This window comes from Halichoeres trimaculatus, unplaced genomic scaffold (assembly GCF_033239565.1).
Source record: "Halichoeres trimaculatus isolate MK-OKI-2021-1 unplaced genomic scaffold, fHalTri1.1 fHalTri1_scaffold_9, whole genome shotgun sequence".
Classification (NCBI taxonomy): Eukaryota; Metazoa; Chordata; class Actinopteri; order Labriformes; family Labridae; genus Halichoeres; species Halichoeres trimaculatus.
Window position 1 is genome coordinate 11,707,289 of NW_027437188.1, and position 24,721 is coordinate 11,732,009.

A 24,721-nucleotide genomic window follows, 5' to 3' on the forward strand; every position below is an offset into this window, starting at 1 on the left:
TTTTTTTTTCTGTGCATAAAAGAGGGAAAAGTCAACTTTTTAAAACCTGCAACCGTGCATTCAACAGACTGGATTTTGCCAGCAGAGTGGGAGGACCGTTGTTTATTTGCCCACTGTGTCCAGAGAGATTAACATACATGGACCCAAACACACACACACACACACACACACACACAAACACACACACACACACACACACACACACACACACACACACACACACACACACACACACACACACACACACACACACACACACACACATGCAATCGATACACAATCATCCTCTCCTGGATGGAGTTGGCCCACTGGACAATGAAGCATAGCTAATGCTAAGTGCCATGCTATTAGCTTTAGCAGCAGCAGAGTGCCTGTGGCTCTGTGCAGCACCCAAAGGCTCCATATGCTGCTGAGCAACACCATGAAGCACAGACACCAAGATGGACACACCCACAAAAAAAGGAACAATCCACACACTTTTTGCTTTTCTAGTTATGACGCTCTTTAATCATCTTTTCACTGAGTCCTGTTTTTGTCAGTGGCACCTTTTTGAGTGTGATTCTAAGACCATGTGGTGCTGTAAACAGAAGCCTTTATAACTCTTCATGGTCATCTTAAAGACATTAATCCTCATTTTAACTAAAACATTAGTTAAGATAATCAGATATGATGTCCTGATAGTCAATTTATCGGTTATTGCATAACATATCGTGGGCCATGTTTTGGGTACTGCATTACATCCCGCTGGGAGTAACCCTCATATTTCTCACCCAATATGTTTGTTTAACCTGAAAGGTGTATGAAAGCAGGATTAAATGGACACAAATTAAGTGAATTATCACTGCAGATTTTTACTCCTGTATAAGGAAGCTGTTTATAGCTTTCCTAAAAAAAACGCTAAACCTAACAGCTAACAAAAATAAAGACTTTGCAATGCAAAGATGTTGCACTCTGTTGCACATTCCTTCACTTAATTATTCCATAGATTTTCATCTCATCTATTTATTTCCTCTAATTCAATTAATTTATTTAGCTTTTCAGCAATCCAAATGACCAAATTCATTCATTCATTCATTCCATTTATTTCCTTTAATACAAGAGTTCATGACAGGCTCACTCAGCAGTCTGCATTCAGCAGTTCAGCACAATCTTTTCATAAGTCGTTCAACCATTTTCCGACACTACTTCATTCAACATCTTCATCATTCTGCATAAGTAGTTCAGCACAAGCTGCTCCAGCTTTCAGCATTCAAAAGCAAGAACAGCAATTTCTTAAGAAACCTTGAAACTTCATCGTTGTATGAACACCTAGTTGAATTTTAACCCAGACTTGATCAGAGCATTTGGTCCCTACCTAACTCGGCCCTGAACTGGACAATAGGTTGGGACCTATTTAGGACACCATTCAAACGTCTGGTTCGTAACTTTTCCGGACATGATCTGGACATCCTGTTCACACCTATTCCAGACCTCATTCTGACACACTCTAGAGGTAATCTTAAAAAGTGTTTTTTTTTTTTTTTCAACTTTAAGAATAGACGCTTTAGTCAGAAAAGGGCCTACTTTCTCAGCAAATGCTTTCCAAATGTTTTCCTTTGGGCGGCAGAGGACTATGAAGATGTATCTTTATAGTTTTTTGACATCTTTTGAGACAAATAATGAATCTAAAAAGATCTGAAGCATAACCGGAGGTAAAAATAAGACTCAGTTCAGGCTAAAGTTATGATGGCACCATGCATGGCCCTGTGTTTGAACCTTTTCCCCATAAAGACTGGACGTAAACCTCGCTATGGGATAAACTCACAATCTAATACCACAGAGTGACTGACTAATGCAGCGCTCTTGCTCCTTATCATGCCCCTGAACGTGGAGGTGAGCTCTTACTATATGAACATAATCTACAGTAATCTATGTGTTCTCATCAAATTACCAGCCTCCCTCTATAAGATGCAGTCAGAGGGTTACAGAGCTAGCCACAGATCCTGATGTAATTACACACTATGCCTCTTCCCGTCCACATACCATTCTGTCCCAATTCCCTGCTGTTTGGAAATCAGGGCTACGCTGGTGACAAGTTACAGTACACATGCCCTGCTTAACCTTTGATGTGAGCATGTTCTCTTCTCAGGGAATGATACGGAGGCCAAAACCACGAGGGGCTTCAGACGATCCCTGCAAACTGTACGGCTTCAAAGTCCTGTCTCTAATTTGAACCTTTTGTGCCACTTAAAAAGCCCACGGACTAATTTGACTCTGGCATGTAACAACCGTTTGCAGGAATGTTTGTCTGTCGTGTGTGTGTGCGAGTGTGTGAGTGTGTGACCACAGGACTACCTGCTTTGATCATAGCACTGGAAGATTATGACAACACACACACACACACACACACACACACACACACACACACACACACAGGAGATTAATCAAAACTACATTCAGCAGCAGCACATCTGTGTCGCTGCAAACAGCGTGTAGACACAGACACCAGAACCCAGAGAGGAAACCTGCAGATCACTGACATTTCCCTGCTCTCGGCTCAGGACAGAGGGCTGCAGAAAGCATCATGTGTCATCTCAAAAACTCAGGGAGGTGGAGCAAACTCTTTTCATTGCTGAGCTGGTGTACTTTTCAGATCTGAAAAGCTTCAATGGCACGAATCAATAGCAGAGGCTATCAGCTTTCACGTTACTCACTCCACACGACACCACTAGCATGTTTTGATACTGAGTTACAAAACACATCTCAACTGACTGATGATGTCCCCAACAAATAAAGCTCTCAGTACAGAATCACTCCATACAACAACAGCATCAACAAGTGATGAATGCTTTAAATGAAAGGTTTTAAAGAAGCTGAAACCCGCTGTCAGGAATGTGCCATGTCTTGGTAAGTAGCACTACTTGACAGAACACTGGCACAGGAGGCATCAACAGAGGCATATTCAAAGTAGTAGCTAAGCTCTGAATGCCTCTTTTGCTTCTGCAAATCTATAAACTGTGAATTCACACACTAAGGTATGAGTTATGCACCAATGTTTGGTTCAGTGATAAAGCATAAAGGTAGCATAATGACCTCTGCAGCCACGTGTCTGTAATGATGTTGCTCACTCGGGTGGACAGTGGAAGTAGCGGTGTTCGGATTACGCTACAATGCATTTCAGGTGAAAACTCAATTAAAAGGTGTATTTTGGAAAAAGAGTTATTGCAGGCCCTCCTGGCAGCTAGCAAAAAGTCCATCACTAGAAAATGTCTCAGTCCTCTACCACCTACAAAAGACAAGTGGTTCGAAATAATCTTAGAAATCTTTAAAATGGAGAAGTTGACCTACAATCTAAGGATTCAGAAAGATAAATTTTATCTCATCTGGAATAAGTGGATTGATTTTGTTACCCCATTTAGAGCGGACTTTGTCTGACCCCACTATCAGTTATTCTCCTCCAACCTCCTAAGTGAGAGACAATGTAAACTCCCTTTGTTCATTTGTACATAGTTATTCATTTATATGAGTGATGTAACATATGTGGATATTATATGGAGATTTCCACACATTTAAAATGTAAACAGCAACAAGAAGAATATGTCTGACAATATATTTTTGAAGAAGACACACAAAATTCTGCATATGTGTAAATACAAAAGACTGGAAAAGAACTTTGAATAAGAAGTGCTTAATTGTTTATCAATGAAAATGTCTTTTCCAACAAAAAATAAGGAATTATTTAAAAAAAAGGTGTATTTTGGAGCCAGAAAACAGCAACATAACAGAGCTAGCCTACTATAGAGAAACTTGGTGATATCTTCCTGTTCCCACAACCCTATTTGTTCCTCCTCTAACCAGCTTCTGTATTTGCTGAAATCTAGTATTTTTTTTTTTGTCTTACTATTTACCATCTCACTGAGAGATACAGCAAGTCTTTTCTCTCAGCTGTGGTTGAACTTTATAATCAGACTAAATATTCACCTGTAAACTTTTAGTCAGACATGTCAGACTGTTCTGTTAAATATAGAAGTATAAGTACTACAAAAGATATCACAAGGTGAGACCTTCACGAAGCTATATCTATCATAGCTGAAGTAATAGAAAACAATCATTTACTTACTATCACAACTTTTCTGTCTGTTCAGATACAAACCTCCAACTTCCGCTGTGTTTAGGTATTTGCATTTGTGTTGTTCTGTTTGCAATCATGTTGTTGCTTTTGCAAATCATCTGACACCTACCGGCCATCGTAGACCTCTCAGTCTTATGGACGAGCAATAACTTCTTGCTGTAATTTATAAAAACTATACACTGTCTTGCTACTGTAATTGGTAATGTATGTTTCTGAATTCTCTGCTCACTTATATGGCCTTTTTACTAAAACAGATCTGAAATAAGAGCCAAAATTTTTGTGAATGTTTGCAAAATCCTTTGACCAAAGCAGAGGATAACTTATGCTGTAGATACAACAACTGCTGGATTACAGCAACCAATTAAACATAGGAACTAGTAATGCAGTAATTTTTCCGATAAGATCCTTTTTTTATATTTTGCTCTACTTTTGGCAAGAGAGATGAGGTTGCATAACAGGACATAATCATAGTTATTATTAATATTTTTTCCCCCAACAGTGGATAATTTTGTGGCAAAAGTCTGTAAAGGCTAAAGGTTGCTAACCAGAGTTTTATCTTACTCTAACTTTAACAGCTCTGAACTTTTGGCCAAGTGATAAGTGGCTTCATTTGGACTCATTTGCCTTTGCATTCAAACACCATCCCTTCATTATAAAAGATGCATCCAAATGACCAATGCTAACGTCACAGATCATGTAAATATGTATGACATGAAAAGAGTCCTAATGAATACATAATACCAATTAAAAAGAAATGATGAAGAATAAAAAATGAAGCTGCAGAAATCTGGTTCACTTTCACAGTCAAAGTTGTTTTCTTAAGCCTTTTATAAACACCTCTATGCATCTGCATGAAACAACTGGAGACATGTACTTTGCAAAGGCTTAAATTTGCATCAAATTCTGATACCTGCACAAAAACTGATGCTGTATGTATGCAGGATTAAAGGCATTACCTCTTTTATACTTTGTGTGTATTTTATGCACCTCTTCATACATACAGCTGACGTGACAACTCTTGGATCCCAGATGACTCAGAGAAATTAAGATATCAAAAGATGTTTGATTTATCAACTGAGAGCTGCCACGCGTCCATGTGTCCACACACACACTGCTCAGGGTTTTCTTACTTAAAAACAACGTGAGGAAATTCCCTCTCCGCCCCCTCGTCTCTGGTGGTGACATCCAATGCTTTCTGTGATTTTAGCCAAACCTCGGCCATGGCGGCCATGACATCAGCACGGGGGAGCGACCTCTTGGGACCAATGATTAATTAACATGGCTTCAGCCGGCAGTGCGGCACAGGATGTGATCTAATTGACAGTGGGTAATTATGTAATGGCCTCGCCTTGTAAAAGGAGATGAGCTGGAAGTACTGTAACCTAAAGTGGAAATGCAGGAGCACTGTGCACGCAGGAAAACACACACACGTGCACACACACACACGGGCTAAATGAGGCTGGTTTGTTTTCCTGTCGTTGCCCTTTTACCCCACGGATGTGGGGCTGGTTTGCTGGGTGTCGCGGGGGTGGTGGAGGTAGTCATCCCTTGCTCTGCTCGCTGGTAATGGGCCTGTCTGTGTTTGTTTACCCCGAATGAAATGTCATGAAGCAGCCGGCCCTTTGATCCAGCATTAATGTCACCACAATATGTGTCATTATCTGGGAGCCGGGCCCCACTTCACATCCCGCTTATTGGAAAAAAAGATTTGTGACTAAGATGCTGCTCTCTAAATATTTTGTTTGGGTTAAGAGGCGTTGCGTGCAAACGGAGGACGATGAATACTGAAGAAACAAACCTTACAATGTGGCTTTAATACTCTCCGTCTCTTTCTCTCTTAAAAGTGTTGGTTTCCGGTGATGACACACTGAGATTTTTACTCTTAGTCCTTTATAACTCTGCACAGAAAGGATCCCTACAGAGAGCCCTTTGTGTTTAAGAGAAAGGTCTCTTTTTAAAACCACAAACAGGCGTTACATCACTCTCCTCATAACCATCAGACTCCATTAACAGAAACCGTGATTTCACATCCCAAAACATAGGAGTGACTGAGCTACGAGTTCCCCACTCAGTCCATAAGTCTGTTGTGTTATTGTGTTGGTGACTGTGGATCTGGACTTACTGTTTACGCATAAATAACAAATAAAGTGCTCGGTTGTGGTGTCAGAAGATCAGAAGAAGCTGGTCCTGAAGGGTTAAATTAATGCTTCAATGAATGGTGTCTTGACATAATGAGATAATAAGATAACGGTATCACTCCTTAAGCTTTTTACACATTTAGATCACAAAAAGTAAAAAAGAGCACTAAGTTGAAAAATATTATCCATAGATAATCTTGAATTAAAGGGGTCTAAAGAATCAGCTGTGGGAGTGTTCTGGCTCCTGTTCCTAGTATACTTGCAGTCTAAGTAGTTTTTAACCGACTACGTGTTAATGGTCTGTATGCAGAGCAAAAGCATGAGGAACACAATTTTAATTCCCTTCTCTTTATAAACAAATATCTGTTTGAGGAGCAGCTAACAATCTGTTCTCAATCGAACATTTACACAGAGACACACATCTGCTTGATGCCGAGTCACTAAAGACAATCAGCATTTAGATTTCCTGACTTCCTGAATGCATCAGGAATGACAGACCCACCTCCTTTCAAACAAACAAACAAACAAACATCTTTTAAGTAGCTTTCGTCCCCTCTTGTGGAAAAACCTGACACAGCTGGGCTTCAGACTTCTTACCGATCTGCATCTTGGTGTTGTGAATTTGAAGACAGAGTGAAGCTTCTATGTGAGTTCCTGTTAAGAGTCAAACTCGGACTACCACAAACACATGAACAGTTCAACTGAGACCTACTAAATATGGAAGGGTTGAAGGGTCTACACCTGTAAGGAAAGGTTTGAGTTTGCATGTCAAGTTGCTTGTTTGCTTATTTGAGTTTGAAGATTAAGAGAAGACTGCTTAAATTAGAGATTATCTCAAGTTTACAAGAAGAGTTTTCAGTGTAAAGGCCTTAACATCCTCTGCTCCTGTTTCATTATGTTTTATGTTCACAAATTGCACTACTGTTTAAACTCAAATAGTCCTTTTTAAAAACTGCATTTTAAATAGATCAACTCAAAGCCCCCCCCCCCTTACTCCTTCTACACTTTGATAAAACTCCTGCCAGTCTACCAGCCCCTCTCTCTGCCTGTGCAGTCGCTGTAGGAGTTGTAGCTGGTAGCGTTCGTTGGCTTTCTGGTTTTAGCCTCTCAGCATGACCAAATCCACCACTGAGGACGAGGAAGGTAAAGTACAAGTTGCTATTAAGTGCCGACCAGAAATCAGATTAGCCTCCCCTTTGATCTTTATCTTGACGCTGAAGGAAATGAGGAAAAGCTGATCCAGTGTCAGCGGTTTTAAGGGCGCCCTTTGATGTCAGAATGTGATGTAGGCCTGAGCACGAGGAGTGACCTAATGAATGCAACTTCTCCCATTTCCCATGATGTAATTCTCAGTCTTTAAAGCCTCTCTACACACAGCAGCCCCTGTAATATCTCTCTCTATGAGTTTTGAAAACACAGAAGCGCCTCAACTTGTAGCGATGGCTGGAACACATTCAGATATTAAAGCTGCCGTGTTGTGTTAGGGTCAGGAATTAGTGTCTGAATATGGAGCGCAGGCCTGAGAGGAAAAGAGAGGGCATAAAAGTGGCTGTGCAGAGGGCTAAAATAACAGTCTGACTACACTCCACTCTGCTCCATCTGCTTCTAATTACTCACTATCCTCGAGATGTAGGGGGCGAAAGAGGGGGTGAGGGAGGGGAGTACAACAGGAACTCATGTCAGCGCCAGGTTACATGACTGACGGAGGCTGGGAATAAACTCATTTCATTCCAGGAGAGTCAGGCCTGTTACCTGGAGCTGTGTTTTCACGCGAGTCTCTTTCTATCAGTGAGTGTGTTTTGTTTTCATGCACATGGAGTCCAGCGTTTCTCCAGAGCTGCTATCGCTAATTTAATGCCACAGCGCATGAGGCGGACTTCAAACGGCCCTCGCACGCACCACAGACTTTCAATTTGGCCAAGTGAGCAGACACAACAACAGGCTGGGCCAGTGCTTCTCTGCACTGTGTGTGTGTGTGAGAGTGTGTATGCTAGTGTGTGGGCAGGGGGAATCACGTCACTACTGATATGTACAGTATATTAGCGCTAACATGAGCAGGATGCTAATAACAGAGCCAGTGATCCAGCGCCTGTCCACCAGGCTAAGCAGGCAAACACATGCAGCAGTGACTCACTAATCACAATTCATAAACTCATTAGCATCAGAAGCTCACCACTGCAGCCTCTTGCTGCACATACACACAATCACACAAGAGTGTGGATTATGCTATGCTTGGCTAACGCTAACCAGTGCACTGAGCCACTGCCTGATTAGCATTATCACTCTGTCAAAATAAAGAAGACACCAAAGAACTCTGCTGATTTAATGCTGGCCATGAGCAATGACTCCAGATTAGCATTTACTACCTAGCATGTACTCCTTCGGGATCATAGACTGAGACATGTGACAAAGATAAACAAGGACTGTGAGGATCATATTGTTGATTGTTAGATACTAAAACTTATTGTACAAGTTTTACTTTTATTGACACTACTTTCTACAAATTCAGTGTTTATTACAACATTTGTTCTAATGTATGAGTCAGATTCCATTAAAACTAGCTCCATCTCTGTTGGTAACTTCACACGTGAATTCGATAACAGTCATGAGAGTAGATATTAAAAGTTAAATGAAAGGCGAATTTGCTGCAAGGGCTTGATTGTTCCATTTTAAGTCTAAAGGTCTGAGATTAATTAAAAAAAAAAAAAAAGATTGGAAGCACCAATTAGGGGTGATAATACCCTTTAAGATGTCCACAATCTAGAAATAACAACCAAAAACTTCAGCAATTGTTCTTAAACTTCTCACCCGAAATGTTTTTTGGGGGAGGGTTTAACATCAAATTATCAAACTTGGGTCTTTACAGATTGTAAGAGCCTTTAAAAATAAGTCATATAGTAATAAAATCTGTATCTGTTTTTGAGTATTAGGGTTGGAAAAGTCAGGGAATTTTAAAGGTCAGAAACTTTCCAAAGGGATTTATTGAAGTAACTTGGCATTTTGAATGACTAACTTAAATACAGTTAGGGTAAGTATATTGTAGCATAATTTTAGCTAAAACAATCAGATTGAATGCAAGTTCACTTGAATATCTATGCTGTTCCTTGACCACAAAACAGGACTTTACTGACAGCAGGGCTATCGAGGCCACACTCCCTTCAAGTACTGTGCATGATGCCCACAGCACAAGATCATCAAAGGCACCACCTGATGACCACATTAAAGCAAGTAAGTTTTGATAAAACAATCCAGGATACTTCCAAATTTTCCATGGAACGTTTCTGGAAGTTTGATCGGAATATACCACCCTATACAACCAGCTTAATGAATCCATATTTTTATTTCACTGGTGTAGAAAACCCTTCGTTCACTCGTTTTAGCTAATGTTGCTTTAAAGCTCCCTGTTGCACAAACTTCCCTCTGATGACCAGCATCCTGGTCGGAGCTGTGGGCAGACCTTAGTGTTTGAGGCCCCACGTCTCCAACATTCCACAAGGAGATCCGTGTGTGATGATATCATCATACCAGCAAGACTTGTGAAGGGCTAGTGCTATTTGAAGACCAGTTTTAAACATTTCAAAGACATAATTTGAAAATTCGACAAAATATGAAGATACAGAGTTTCAAAAATCTGCACATTTAGTCTGAACATAGTTTAAATCTACTTTTTAACTATGGGAAAGCAGGATACCCACTCCCCAATGACCTGATACAAACATGTTTACATTTTCTGTCAGCTGCTTTGCGGTTAACACATAATAACCACTTTTTATGACATGAAATGCATCTTCTGTCTTTGATTCTTCCAGGTAATACCAATCACATTCATACCTCTTCAAAAAAGAAAACCAAAGTCTGGTTTTACAGCAACACAACATTGCTAAAAGCTCACTCTGATAGATAAGTGGTGCAGCATTTCTGCACATTTCCTGACTTTCTAGCTGCTATTTGTTGGTCTTTCTGAGAAAAATGTCAGTGAATTTAAAGCAGAACATTCAGTGAATGTTTTCGGACTGACAGACCCAGACAGGGTAAAAACAGCAGTATTAGCTCTCTTTATTAGTTTGACGCTAGCTTCCATTAGCTCAGGCCCCAGGTTCCTGCATGCTTCTAGGAAAAATGAGAGAAACAACAAAATAATGGAGCGAAGAGAGACGGTGGTGAAGAAAATCACACTGGAGAGAGATGCAGAGACGAATGTCACGTCAATGTACCCAGGGCTCTCACCAGTCAATGAGTAGCACACACACACACACACACACACACACACACACACACACACACACACACATACACACTGTTGTCACACACAGGGTGAGTCACTGTGACAGAGGCGTGAGAGTAACACAACAGTCTGACAGCATTTGGGTTAGTCATCTGTCACACACACACACACACACACACACACACACACACACACACACACACACACACACACACACACACACACACACACACACACACACACACACACACACACACACACAGAGAGAGACTAACACTTAGATGAGTGGACTTTACTGAGACCTCAGCAGTGACCCTTGTCTCTTTTCAGCCAATCCTTTCCCATCAGCTTTCTCTTCACTGCCTTATAACTCACACACTAACACACACTCTTCTCAGAAGAGCAGTGATGTTTTGCAGAGCTCCTCCAACACTCAGCAGCTCATCAGCTCTTTAAACTAGAGGTGTTTTAGACATGAAAACATAGCTACAGGCGGGACATGTTTGAAACCATCAGTCAGGAGAAATAAACGTTTGATATCATTTCATGTTTGTGATCTTTTTGAGTCTTCTGTTAAACACATCCTGTTTATATGTACAATTTTATACTTTTATCCCTAAATCCGTAAAATTCCTGTGTTTTTACTCTTACGTAAATGCATGTTAAAATGTTCCTTAAAATTCTTCAATTTGGACTTAATGTTGATGATCACAATGAAGGACTGACAGTTTCAAGTAGTGTGTGTGTGTGTGTGTGTGTGTGTGTGTGTGTGTGTGTGTGTATGTGTGTGTACTGACATTTCCCTAATGTAGCAGTAAATGTGCCCCTCATTAACGGCTCTCTGACAGTGATGTGGGCTGACGAGAGCCCAGACGCCTGTCTCCTGGACTGGTGCCCTGATAGGGTATTCACATACACATACACACACACACACACACACACACACACACACACACACACACACACACACACACACACACACACACACACACACACACACACACACACACACACACACACACACACACACACACACACACACACACACACACACACACAGCTCCTCCCACAGACCAGAGATCAGATGTGTGATGTTCATGTGTCTGTTGGAGTGTTTGTGTGTTTGTGTGTGTGTTGCGTCCTATTACACACCAACATTTTCCCTTTTATTGGATACATTAGTTTTTATTATAGACTAATGAGACATCCTGCTAATAAAAACACACTTTAAAAGTTTGTCAGAGTAGTGATATGGACTTAAAATGTAAACAAACTTTGTGTTCTTTAATCCTCCTCGTATCAATTCACTCCACAGTTTAGAGGAAAACAACAGTAGTTTCACTTTATCTACTAAAATGATAAATGACTATTCATCAGTTTGGTATTCCAGTGATGTAACTTTGGCACGCCTGATGTGAGACATGTGACCTCAGGGTTATTGCGAATCACAAGAGTAATGTTTTGAAGATATTAGGGCTGGACAATTAATCAGATTTTAATCGTGATTTCAATTTTGCCATTTGACAATCATAAAAACAATATAATCGAAGAAAAACAATTAATATGCCACACAGTATAGATGTATGCAAGTTCCTGTGCTTCATTCTCTTCTGTGTTCCATGTGCAGCCACAGCGAGTGTGTGTGACTTATGTATATCAATAATACTGTATGTGCCACTCGCTGGTTCTTTAAAGTTGTGTTTAAATCAGTACTGAAGTTTTTGAATAAATGAATAATTGTGTATACTAATTGTGATTTCAATATCACTTAAACTAATCGTGATTCTTATTTTTACCATAATCGCCCAGCCCTAGAAGATATTTATGGAAAGTTTGGAAAACTATAACGTGTTGAGTGGCAGGTGATTGGCTTACTCGCATTTTATTGTCATTTATACCTAATGGAGCTCAAAGTACTGTTTTATCAGCTTCACTAGCCTCATTACAGAAACATCTCATTGAACAAAACTTACCTTTGTGGACTCCCCTGGTTCACTATTTGGGGCGTGTGCACTTTATTTTGGCTAGTATCAGGATATTAGTATTATGCTCTAAAATTTGACAGTGAATTTATTATACTCTACATATCCATCAGAAGGAGCTTAGATGTCATAAAACAAGAGATATTTTAGCTTTATGTAGTCCTCAAAGAATGCATGCATCATGATGTGCACAATGAGTAATGCATTTTAAATTTTGTTATGAATATAACAGGGGGGACAGAAATAAGATGCTAAAGAAGAGGTCAATGTATTCAAAAAGAAGTTAAAAAATGATAGTGTTGTTTACCAAGGTGTGCTGGCCAATTAAAAAACTGCTCCTCTAACTGATGGTGGAGCTGTTTCTTTCCAAAGTTGTAAAGAGGAGGCTGCATTATTTCCAGTTTGTTTTATAACTAACTGATGAATCTTCACAGGAGATTTAATTTTTTTTTTTTTTTACAGCAAATGTTTCAATCATGCAGCAGAAAAACTGACCAACACTAACATTAAAACTATACATGTGTTTTCATGCACCTTCATGATGCAACCATGTTGGAAAAATCCCCATGAGCTAAAAAAAAAGTAAGTTAGCCCCTTAAAAGTGATCAACTGCACCTTCATATTGGAGGTACAGACCTCCAAACTAATGCTTCATGTGACTATGAAATATAAAAATAAAACTGATATTTTATCCTTTTTAATGACATTTTCAGAGTCTTTGACTTTTAATGTTTCAGAGCTTAAAGATAAGGATTTCCCCACATTGTTTATCAGAAAGACAAGAAAACTGTGAAGTCCTTTCACTGTCTTTTTTTAAACCATCATTTTTTATTATGTCTTTGATAAATCATTGATATTTTGCTGTTAACGTGTTAATATAATAAAATATATTTGTGTATTTAACTGCAATAAGAGACAAGATCAAATATTTTCTCCAGCTTCAGAAACATCACACAACCTCATGATGTTTATTTATTCCTGTTTTTGGCTTTGGATCATAAACTGTGTGTGTGTGTGTGTGTGTGTGTGTTTGTGTCTGTGTGCAGTGTATGCTACACTAGAGACATGTGACAGAGTGTGTGCATGTGTGTGTGTGTGCATGTGTGTGTTAAATTTGACACAATATTTGGGTCAAATGAGGGTCTGGAAGCATGGAGGCACATCTGTTGCAAAAAAAGGGAAAAAAGGCTTTTTGGGCTAACACCATTAACACAATGGTGGCTGCTGGACAAAAATGTATCTACAGTGTGTGTATGTGTGTCTTTATGAAGCCATTAGTCATGCTCCATATGTCTTCCAGTGAGGGAGAGTGAAAGAGTGTGTGTATCTGTGTGTGTGTATGAGTGTTTGTGTGTGTTTGTGTGTCCGATGTGTCAGACTCGATGTCTGCTCGGGGTGTGAGGTGAAGCGACTGACTGACCCCACAGCCTGGCTTTTTATGCCCATAAAATATGACTGACATACACACACACACAAACACACACACATGGACACACACAGAGAGGAGCAGAGGGTACGATTGTGGATCGACAAAGAGCAGACTGCCGACAGAGTGAGCAGTCCATTCACACAGCAGGGTCACATGAACAATAAGGAGCGGCCATAAAAGAGGTCAGCTGGCCTTCTGCCTGCTCCACTGAGGACAAGAAGAAAGAGCGATTCTACGCTGCCACCCTCGAAGAATCCTGACCTCACAACATCTTTATTAGTCTGGGCCTCATATAGGGGTCACATGATGCTGTGCAAGGAGAAACATGAGCCTGAACACTCAAAGTAAGGAGAAAAAAACATGAACACTGTCACTGAAAAGAAGGTCAACATGGAGACAGGTATTGGAAGTCTAAAAGAGATGAGATGTTTGTTCCTCTGACCTGCTGCTGCATCCCTCACTCCCTGACATGAACTGAGAGGAAAAACAGGTAAGGTTTGGTGATTGTGTTGAGCAGGACTATAAATGGACTGGCAGGCCTGTTTCTTGCTGGAGGTGGTTCAGGTCTTATAAATATACAAGGGTTAGAGGTGTGACTGTAAAATGTTGGGAGTGTGTCTGGAGCAGCCCCGGGGTTAATTGGTGTTGCGTGTTAAAAGGTGTTAACGAGGCAGGCGAACACACAGCGAGCGTTCAGGAGACACACAGTCACACAGGTACACTAACGAGGATTACGTTTGTTAAAATCAGTCATTAATCAGGGCTAAAGTAACTGATGATTCATTATTCGCCAATGTTCATAGTTTTAAATCAAAATGTAGAAGACATTTTGTTACATTTTAAAAAAAGCACAATTCATTCTTCACTTTGGCTGTTTTTTTTACGTCTTCTTGTGCTTTTATCTTTTCACTGCTAATGTCTATTCCGATTGCTTTGATCTATTTTTTCAGTATTTCTTTACTTTAAAACTTTTTGGTGCTTAATGTCATTGCATCACATTTGCCTCTTTTAGCTTTTAATTATTATTTTCATTTTTTTTTGTCTACTTTATTTTATCTCTTTTTTAACAACATGGTCTTTTAAATCTTTTTTTCTTTCCGACTTTGATCTATTTTTACAACTTTCATCATCTTTTTATAACTTTTATCACTTTCAAGTACTTTTACTGCTTTCAATTACTTTTATCTTATCCATTGCCTTTATCTTTCCATCACTGTTATCTCTTTCATCACTTTTATGTCTTTTTTGTCACTCATGTCTTGTTTAACCACCTATCTTTTCTAATTACTTTTATACCTGATGATTACTTTTATCTCTTTAAAACAGTGTTATATCTTTTTTAAACATTTTTTATTTCATCATAACTTTTAATCATCTTTATCACTTTAAATAATGTTTATCTCTTTAAATGATGTTTATCTCTTTAAATCATCCCTTTCAATTAATTTAACTGTTTAATTTCTTTTATCTTTTTGAATACTTTTATCTCTTTTAATCACTGCACCTTTATTTACTTTTTTAATTTCATTCAAACCCTTTTATCTATTTTTGGTTGAATTTTTCATTTTTCTTGTCTCTATGTTTAACTTCTTATTATGTTTTGCTGGTGTTTTATTTCACAATCACCTTATTTCATGGTTTTTTGTTGCTTTATTTAGCATTGTTGTAATTTTTTAATGCGTCTACTGGATTATTTCTATTGAACACCTTCTTTTGGTGTCGAGTCATAGTTGGGTTTGCTTTTGGCGGATCACTTTGTAAGACCCTTTGACGTGAAGCTGCTATTAATAATAATAAAAAAAGGTTATTATTTTAGAAATTTAAAATCAGATGATAGATTTTATGTTTTAGGTTCAGAGATGGCTCTGAACAAAGACTGTGTCTCTGATAAATCAAAGCGACTTGTTCTTTGAAAGCTTTTCTCTGAAGCTGAAGGATGACACTCACGCTGCTCTTCGCTTCGTGTCCCTGTGTGAGCTAAGTGGCCTCTCGGCGCCGCTGGCCGAGCCTTTGGGTGACGATGGAGGAAGAAAAGAAATCAAGAAAACAACAAGAGAAGGAAAAGGAAAGGTTTCAGCTAAAAGGCCCTCGCTGCCTGGAGGGCCCCCATACACTCTAATGATCGCCAGCAGCGTGTGTGTGTGTGTGTGTGTGTGTGTGTGTGTGTGTGTGTGTGTGTGTGTGTGTGTTGACAAAGAGCTCAAACATGTGAGCGCCTCTTTATATGAGTGTGTGTCTGATTCATCTGTGCTGTCAAATGTTCCATTGGCACATATAGGCCATGACACACACACACACACACACACACACACACACACACACACACACACACACACACACACACACACACTTCAAAAATCTTGATGCTAGCACTTACAGAGAGACTTTTACTCACACACACACTCGGTGCTGTAGAAGTGGATTAGCAGGCATTGCTGACTTTGTGTCTGCAGAGGTGACACACCATCACATCGACCTGCCAACACAGAACACTGCACACAGAGGTGCTGCACACACGCAAACAATATGCATGTGTGTTTGTGTTGAGCTTGCACACATATCCAAAAACAAGCCCCCCTCTCCCCCCAACACACAAAGACACACACACACACTCAGGTGAAAAAGGTGTGAAAAAGCCAACACACTCCTGAATCCACAAATCAGCTTACAGGACCAGGCTGGATGCACCGACACAACAGGAATCAAATAAATTGCACGGAAAGTGCATCAAAAGGTGTGGGCTCTCTCTGCCTTTCTCTCTCTCACACACGCACACACACGCACACACACGCACACATACACCTAAGTGAGCATGAGTGGAGGCGACAGAGCGTTCACACAGGGTCGAGCTGGTCCTGGATGTGCCAGAGCCAGCAGCTGAACGCTAGTCTGGATACGAAGGTGTCAAACTAGCTTGGTTATAGAGCTAATGTGGAGCTGCTAGACTGCCGCACCTGGGGCTCACACACACACACACACACACATTCACACACAAAAATACACACGCATATCCGCTCATATGTACGCATAGGTGCACAAAGATACACACATATTCACACATGTCAGGAGGAGTGTAAACACGCATGCATAAACATATCACGTAAGCATAAAAATGTCACACATGGTGTCTCTGTATCAACACACACACACCAACACGCACAAAAACGGATATGCACGTTAACGTCTGCAGTCGCACACTTTTTCACACGTGTGTGCGCCACAAACATGTAGACTACAGTGTAAACACACACATGAAGGAACAGAACTGCAGAGGAGCAAACACTCAGCTACGTGCTGTATGTAAATAGGTGGACACACACACTTATGATTTCACACTCTCACTCTCACTCTCTCTCTCTCTCTCTCACACACACACACACACACACACACACACACACACACACACACACCCCTTGAGCCTGCATGAATAATGTGTGCAGACTTCCTCTGCTTTGCACCAGGCCACTGCTAGTGTGACAAATAAACTTGCTTACACTTGGCGCTGCTTCACACAATGATGGGCTAAATAGGGCATGAAAAGGTACGCGCACACACACAGTAACACACACTAACACACACACGGGCTCAACACCAGGTGTGTGAGGCGAGTGTTAGCAGAGACACATGTGGCTCGGATGCCCGGTGGGATCTGTCCGTGTCCTCTCTGTGCCCTCTGCTGAGGCACAGCACAGAGCTGCTTCACTGCAGCTCAGCTCACTCTCTGATTCTCTGTTTATAGAACATCATCATTAAATTTATATCAAAATGAGCTCATTTTGTGAATACTCTATAGCGCCACCAAGAGGATACAAGGATCATTACAACTGACGTTGGGCAGTGTGCAGGCAACAATAAACGACTAGCAAAATAAATCTGCGCCACCGTATTTCATAAAAACAAGTTAATGGTTCTGGCTTTAAAACAAAGGTAGGTTAAGGTTTAGGATTCTTTAACCATTAATAACACACTTTGAAAAATGCAGGGGTGGACTACGGAGAGACAAAGCCTCCTCAGAGCCTCTGGTTAGTGAACCTATTTTTAAAGCATCAGGTTTGACCTTTTGGTGCCCATCTTGGTTTTTGGAGTTGAAGTCGACATTAATTACATGTAATATCCTTTGCCGGTGCCCTCATAGTTTACCACATCAACATTATGTCGTATTGACAACGAGTTAAAACCAAAGATTTAACTTAATTTATGTGGCACCTTTAAAAAAAATGTTGCAAAATGACTGCAAAAAAAAAACATGTCAGGGAATCAGAGGGACTACAAACATTTATCAGAGAGAGAAAAGCAGACATAGTGAGGGTTAAATATTATAATGACATGAACATGGAAAAAAAGGAAAAATAAGGGGTGAGACAACAACATCAAAAACATCACATCAGATGAAAACAGGAAAGGCAAAAAGTATGTAGAACAAGATAAAACAATAAGAACAAGCTTGTCAATAAATAATTAAGAGTAGGGGAGCTTTCAATCTGAGCAGTGTGTGAGTTTGGGTCAGTTGAAAAGTATGACTTCTGATTTGGAGTCATTGAGCTATAAGGAACTTTGGGCCATCCAACATTTAATATTTTTAAGACAGTTAAAAACAACAGCTAGGCTTCCCTGGTCATCATCACAACAGTGGAATGATGAGCTGTGACGGTAAATGATGTTGCCAAGTGTGAGGATATATACAGAAAATAAAAGTAAGCCTAAAACTGAGCCTTGAGGTACACCACAGGTAAAACTGGAGGTGGAAGTCAAAAGCTAACCTGTGCTGAATGCTGAATCTTGGTTGTATTGTTTTGAACAAAAGAAATACCCATTTCAAAGTTTTTTTTATATAAAAATAGCAAGACGTTTCTATGATAGATGGAAGTAAATTTGAAAATAATGATAAAAAAGTATGTTGAATTGATGTCGGTAAATCATTTCACTCTGTAACCCCGTATTTCAGGTCAGTAACAGCCGTTTAATGTCTATGCTGCCTTATTAACCATTATCTTAAGATCAGAAGGATAACCCTGCCTACTTTTGAGTTACTGTGTTCTGGATGGTTGTTGTGTCTGTCCATCAGTCGTCTGCCTTACAGCTAAATAACTGACCACTGTAAGAACTATGGCCTTTAGTTTCGCCACTTTTTTCCTATGTTGTAAAGATGGTTGGTTTGAAGGTTCTGGGTTGCATTAGCAAAGAATACTGGATTTCTCCCAGGTGTGCCATACATACATACACACATACATGATGATGTCATCAGCGTTATCTCAGCTTCAGCTCTGAGGATACAAATTACAAACAGCGGCTGAGCAGGTATGAAAGACATGAAGCAGGAGAAGCTGTCGGTGCATCAGAGGTTAAGAATTTCTCAGACTTTGATGAAGAGGATACTAAAGAACTACTTGTTGAGGGATGATTTCTTGTATTTTGGTGTCAGGGTAAGCCTTACGAAGAGTTTCATGACATCAGAGTGACATCCGTCTTAGTTTTCTGAAATCCTCCGCCAGGTCTCTACTTCAGCCGACCTGAAAACTGTGAGTTGGCCCACTTGGAAAAAGTTCTGGTTCAATTCTTGTGCCACAGGCTGATTTGGAAAACTCCAAGAATTGTTGGATCTCCTCTGGTGAAAATATTAAATTCCCTGACTTCCCTTACGCTAACTACGAGCAATCTTATTCCAGGAATCCCACGCCATGCTTCCTCAGGGTGTGTGAGTGTGTGTGTGTTAAAGTGTGCTAAGTGTAAAGCCTTGGAAAAAGAAGCTCCAAGCAAGGTTTTTTCCGCTCATCTGTGGTGTTTTTCTTTAAGGTGAATCACACTGTCTCTCTCGCAGGAATCTGCATCCAACGGCAGACGCTCCTCCTGCTCCTCCTCCTCCTCCTCTTCTCTTCCTGAACTCTCTCATCTCCCTCTAAGCTAAATGATCCTTTCATTTCCTGATGACCGACTGAGGCCCTTAGGTGTCTGTGCATGAATATGTGTGTGTGTGTGCGTGTGTGTGAGTGTGTGTTGTGGGAGTGTGTTTGCAGCTACGGGTCCACAGTTGCATGTAAAGTTCACAGTTGTGTTGATCCTGTGGCAAAACAAAGCTAAGAGAGAAATGTCTGGGCCGGGCACCTGAAGTGTGTGTTTGTGTGTGTGTGTCTGCATGTATTAGGAAAGACAGATCCAAATGTTCTTGAGCGGGGATGGTAACATGTCAAAGTTTAGATATAAGCAGAAACAGTGAGTTAGCCTGCAGATCACGCAGGAGTATACGCCCACTTCCTACTGTAAGAGCTGCTGCTGGAGAAAGTGGATCTTCTATATTAGAGGACGGAAAAAGAAAAGTGGGACCTGCAGGCAAAGGAAGTGACAGTGAGAGTGAACTTCTGTTATCCTCCAGAGATAAGGAAATTGTTCATGAAATATGGAGTCACTTTTATGGATTTAGCAGCAGCTCAGCTAGCAGCCCCCTCACTGGAAATCCTGCATCAGCCAAAGAGCATCACAGGGACGTGATACCTGACTTAGAAATGTGTTTTTTAGCAGTTTCGCTGGTTTTAATGGGTTAAAACTTTTTGCAAAAAGAGGCGACCTCTAGGGCTGGATAGTGGACTAATAGAGTCACAGACTGATTTATTGGCTATTATATAGACATCAGCTTTTAAACTGTTCTGAAAATAGTCCTAGTTACGGGCATTGACATTTAAAGTGTTGGTTATTAAACATTTTATATTTACTTTTTCTTTAAAATAATCCATTTAGCAAATCACAAACCAGTTTTAGCTCTCTGCTCAGTTGTGTGTGTGTGGGTGTGTCTCTCAAGGAGCTCAGTGAATCCCCCAATCCCCAATGATGATCCTCTCCTCGTTCATGTTGGACAAACCTCAAACCTGATGACTCCTGATCTGGCTCCTCTCATTATGTCATTTTTTATTGCAGTCAAGATAAATGTGGTCTGGTTTGAACATTGTTGGTTTTATTTTGAAAGTCTATGGATGTTTTTAGGTGGGTTCCATGCACAACTTCCTGTCCTGCTGCTTTTAGTAAACTGATGTGTCACTGCTCCGGCATCCAGCAGAAATAGGAACCTTGCGTATTTGATGAATCCAGCTCTGATTTGCCCTAAAAGGGTTGCAGCTGAAACACAACTGAGCAAGAGCAGATATGGGTCTTTCTCTGAACACTTCTTCTTGTCTAATCTCTCAGTGTAATAACTGATCCTGGACTCTCCTCCTGATGTAAAGCTGCTGTGCTGTCCCTGCTGATCAACAGAGTAAGTAAAGGTCATGTTATCAGTTTAACATTTCAGATTATGGAATAATATTGATCTTTAGTCTCAAAAAGGGCACAATGTTATACACAACATATGTTTTTATTCACTTTGATCATGCATTTGGATCTTCTTGGCCAATAAGACAGCAAATTAAAAACCACAAAATCATCACAAAGCTACAAATCTGAGCTAGTTTAAGGCTTAAGGTTTTGCATCACTGCGTGTTAAATATTCCACCAAAAAAATCTGCTTGCACACATTCCAGCTTGTGTCCACACCTGCAAATGCAACCGCATTTAAACAACACACTGACAAACACGCACACACATGCGCACACACACTCAAATCCATAGAGAGCTGACTCCGGAAGATAGAGAGGAAGTCGTCTAATGGTTGCCAAACGTTTGAGTGGGCCTTGGCTAAACATGTGTTTAAATCAGACAACATCAGCAATCACCACTTGACCCCTTCTCACACACACACGTACACACACACACTTGCTTACACACATATGAGACTCAAGAGGCATTCTTCGCCCACATATACACACTCAGAAAGCTTCATGTGAATACAAGTTGTAAAGATCTTCATCTAGAAGGTGTGTGTGTGTGAATTCACTGGATGTCATTATTGTGTTCGTACACACACCAGGCAGAAACTATCATGCATGTACACACACACACACACACACACACACACACACACACACACACACACACACACACACACACACACACACACAGCACAACCAGATAATATAATCAAGTCAGAGTGCAGCGGCTGCCGACTGCAAAATGCCCACTTCCAGATGTCCTGGCGGAGAGAGACGCCACGCTTCTCCACTGGGAATTGGTCAAGGTCCTGAGGCTGCTGCATGTGTGTGTGTGTATGTGTGTGTGTGTGTGTAGCACAAACACATACACACACACACACACACACACACACACACACACACACACACACACACACACACACACACACACACACACACACACACACACACACACACACTCAGTTCAGACGTAGACATAACCATGCAAACAGACACCCTGACACGGCATGAGCAAAACTGGGCCCAGCTGGAGAATGATTCAAAGGCCGAGGGAGGAAGAAGAGGGGAGGACGGGAGGGGAAGACGCGGAGGACAAATTGCTTCTGCCTGCATCTGAAGACGTGATGTGCGAACGAGCTGTTAAAAGAAAACAAAAGTCGAGTCATGCCTGCCAGTTCCCACGACTCCCTACCCGCCCCTCCATCCCTCCTTCCTCCTGTGCGTCCATCCATCACTGGCTCTCTCCTTCCTTCTTACAGTAAGTGACCCAACACCTCCAGCCTCCTGGGATGAGTTAACGGGAGGAAGGTGCTGCTTTGTGCTGTGTTCACACCGAGTGCTAAATCAAAACTAACTCATCAAGACAGCCGGCTGTCTGTCAGCTGCAGAGTAAACTGCTTTTGTAACGCCGGTTACCGTTGGACAAACAGAGGAAACAGCCAGTGCATGTGTCATAGTCAAAGGAACACATGAGTATTATATAACAACGTTTGATGACTGAGGTGAAACATTTCACACCAAATCAGAGCATCTCGATTGTTGGACACTCCATTTTTCCCACAGAACTTTGGGGTGAAAATAAAACACAGATCCAATAAAAGTTTCAGTCAGCAGCTGTCAAACAGTTGGTTGAAGCAGCATTATAATTTTTCACAAGACACAAGTGGTGTTAAGAGCTAAACAGAGAACTGCAGTTCCTCCAGAGTCCACTTGAAGCCTTGTCCATAGGGTAAGGCGGCCCTATCTGAGCACACATTATATTGTGTTTTCCAACAAACTTAATATTTACTGCATGTTACATGGAATAGATTGCACTTTTATACCTGATTCTTTTATTTTTGACAATTTAACAGGGTGACGTGTTTGTAACTCATTCAACACTCATCATGTTACTCAGTTTGACCTTATTAGGTCTAACTGTTTTGCACAATTTAGCATAATTAAGAACGCTGCCAGTTTAACAGATGAGTCTTAGTGCAAGACACTGAACCTTAAACTGTTGCCAGCCTCTGACGTTGGCGGATGAATGTGGCATAAAAGGGTGTTTACCACATCTTATACTTTCTGCTTTTCCCTTTCCAGGTCTCATGAAGGGCTGGAGCCTACCTCAGCTGTCATTGGCCAGCCTACCGCAGGGCTAACAACCATTTGCACACATGCTCACATCCACAGGAGACCAGGCATTCAGATAAGCCAAATTTCCACCAAATGGTTGAGTTAAGCTGCGTTTCTACCAAGCAGTCTCGTTGGTTCAGTACGGTTTGGCACAGTTTGGTACAGTTAAGCCTGATCCGGTTTGAGTTTCCACAGTAAACTGTGCCCTCTCGTGGTAAGCGGCGTGTAAGCCCGATGCCGAAAGCTGCAGCTGTTAAATAATAGTGACGCCGTAGCAGCGTGACACAGTTTACCCGCTAATAATTCCAAAAGAAGAGGAAAAACGCAACACAGTAAACAAAGAGCATAGATGAAAGCATTTTGTCCTCTCTGTGTTTGGCATGTAGCAGAGTAGACTGTGTTCTGCCAGGAGAAATGCAGCCGCTGTCACATGGTAAGTGATGATTCTTTCAACCAATCAACGGTCTGCAGTGTTGTGGCTCCACCTTCGTATGGCACCCATACGAAAGGGTTCCAAAAAGTGGGACGGCTCGTCTTGGTTATTTTGGGATCGGTCCCGAGATAAGTCTGTGGAAATGCCACAAAATACATGCCGTACCGAGACAAACCAAACCGGTCTGCTTGGTGGAAACGCGGCTTTCGGTTCATCTCGGTGCGACAAGCATTTTGTGGCATTTACACTGACTAATCTTGGGACAGGTCCCAAATTACTGACCTGTATCGTCCCACTTTTTCCTTTTTTCTTACGTTGGGGGTGCCAGTCAAACTGATCCAACCCCAGAAGGTGGATTGAGAAACACTGCAGTCCACTGTACAGCAGCTGTATTTCTCCTGGCAACACACAACCTTCTCTGAAACAAAGCTTGATTGCGCTTTGTACAAAAAGAGCCACATGGGAATCACAAAGAAGACGAATCGCTGGATGTGTCCCCTATTTGATCTTTGTTTACTGTGTTGCATTTTTCTTTGTTGGATTTATTAGCAGGGTAAATTGTGTCATGATGCTATGGTGTCACTTTGTTGTGTAGCTGACACAGCTATTGAGGGGGCACGGTTAGCTGTGGAAACGTGGACATGATAAGGCTTTACCGATACAACCTGTACCAAACTGTACTGATCCATACTGGACCACTTGGCAGAAATGGGGTTAAAACAAAGACCGCACATGCTGATAAGAAAGCAGGTCTGTCCTATACTCAAAGTTTGACCTTCAGGTCCCATCTGTTGCCCATAGATGCTCTGTTAATGTGAGACATCCAGTGAACCAGGAGACCTTCATATACCTCGGCATCACGGATGTCACATTGTGGTCAAACCTGGCTCACACAGCGCTGCCGTTAACTGGTTTATTTGGTTGTTTGAGGAGCTCCTCGTCTAACACAAACACACAGATGACATTTTATTTATGGAGGAGAAGCTTTGGTTG

At 41.0% G+C, this 24,721-nt stretch overlaps 1 protein-coding gene across 3 annotated transcripts in view; it reads right to left on the minus strand.

Moving 5' to 3' along the window:
- Positions 1-24,721, minus strand: part of bcas3 (BCAS3 microtubule associated cell migration factor) — a 410,031-nt gene that overhangs the window by 211,485 nt on the left and 173,825 nt on the right. The gene's annotated exons all lie outside the window — the stretch shown is intronic.